Source organism: Eleginops maclovinus, chromosome 23 (assembly GCF_036324505.1).
Source record: "Eleginops maclovinus isolate JMC-PN-2008 ecotype Puerto Natales chromosome 23, JC_Emac_rtc_rv5, whole genome shotgun sequence".
In the NCBI taxonomy this organism is placed as follows: domain Eukaryota; kingdom Metazoa; phylum Chordata; class Actinopteri; order Perciformes; family Eleginopidae; genus Eleginops; species Eleginops maclovinus.
This window is the reverse complement of record NC_086371.1, coordinates 22,172,137-22,173,042: the sequence shown is the minus strand read 5'-3', so window position 1 is coordinate 22,173,042 and position 906 is coordinate 22,172,137.

The window sequence follows — 906 nt, the reverse complement described above, 5'->3', positions numbered from 1 at the left end:
GATGTGGTATTTTTGATTTCTTGAAATGGTTTAAAACTACCCAATTTGCTTGAATAATATCAGATCTAGTCAAGGTGTAGTAAAATTATTGGGTTTGGGAGCAAGGCTGACTTCCCTTGTAAAAATAGTAATATATTGTGTCACTTTATGTTCGTTTTTTATGTTTTTATGTTTACAAGTGATAAATTAAATAAAATGTAAATGTACACTAAGGAAAAAGTTACTTGTAATTTAGCGTATCCTTTCGACAAAAATAATAATGATATATATTCATGCATTAGTTATACGCACATGATAAAGTGTGCTTTTTATTTTAACTCATTTAATTGACAAGAAAATGTGTAAAGTAAGCATAAGCAAATATATGTATACCATTTTAACTACAGTATTTAGGAATTCCATAAGTATTCTGTGGCATTCATATGACATTAGTTAAATGTGTTTCAACTTCAGTGATTTTAAACCAGTAGTGCTTGCCTTCACCTGCTTGTGGAAACATTTGTTTTGCTTCATGACCCTTAAAAAACCCTTTTCTCCGAGGACATGAATACAACATGTGATCTTAAAGAGTGGATATAGAATCTAAAGGGGAGTGAACGATGATGCGATGCCACACAGCTGAGATACGAAATGTCAAATTAAAGTCAAAAACAGGAAGTGTAACCATCCGCCTTCAAAGTATGAGCACAACATGTGTCGTGAAAGAGTGTGCTGTGCAGAACAACGTATCAGGAAAATGGCTACAAAACATAGGTCTGCAGCAGATTATAACTAGCTTTTGAATAATGCTGTTTCAAATCTGCTCACATTTCACGTCTCGACATGTTCTGTTAAATGATATGCCAAAAAGACAAACCCTGCCAGCCTTAAAAGGGCATAGTGAGTATACAGATTTAAAAAAAAAAG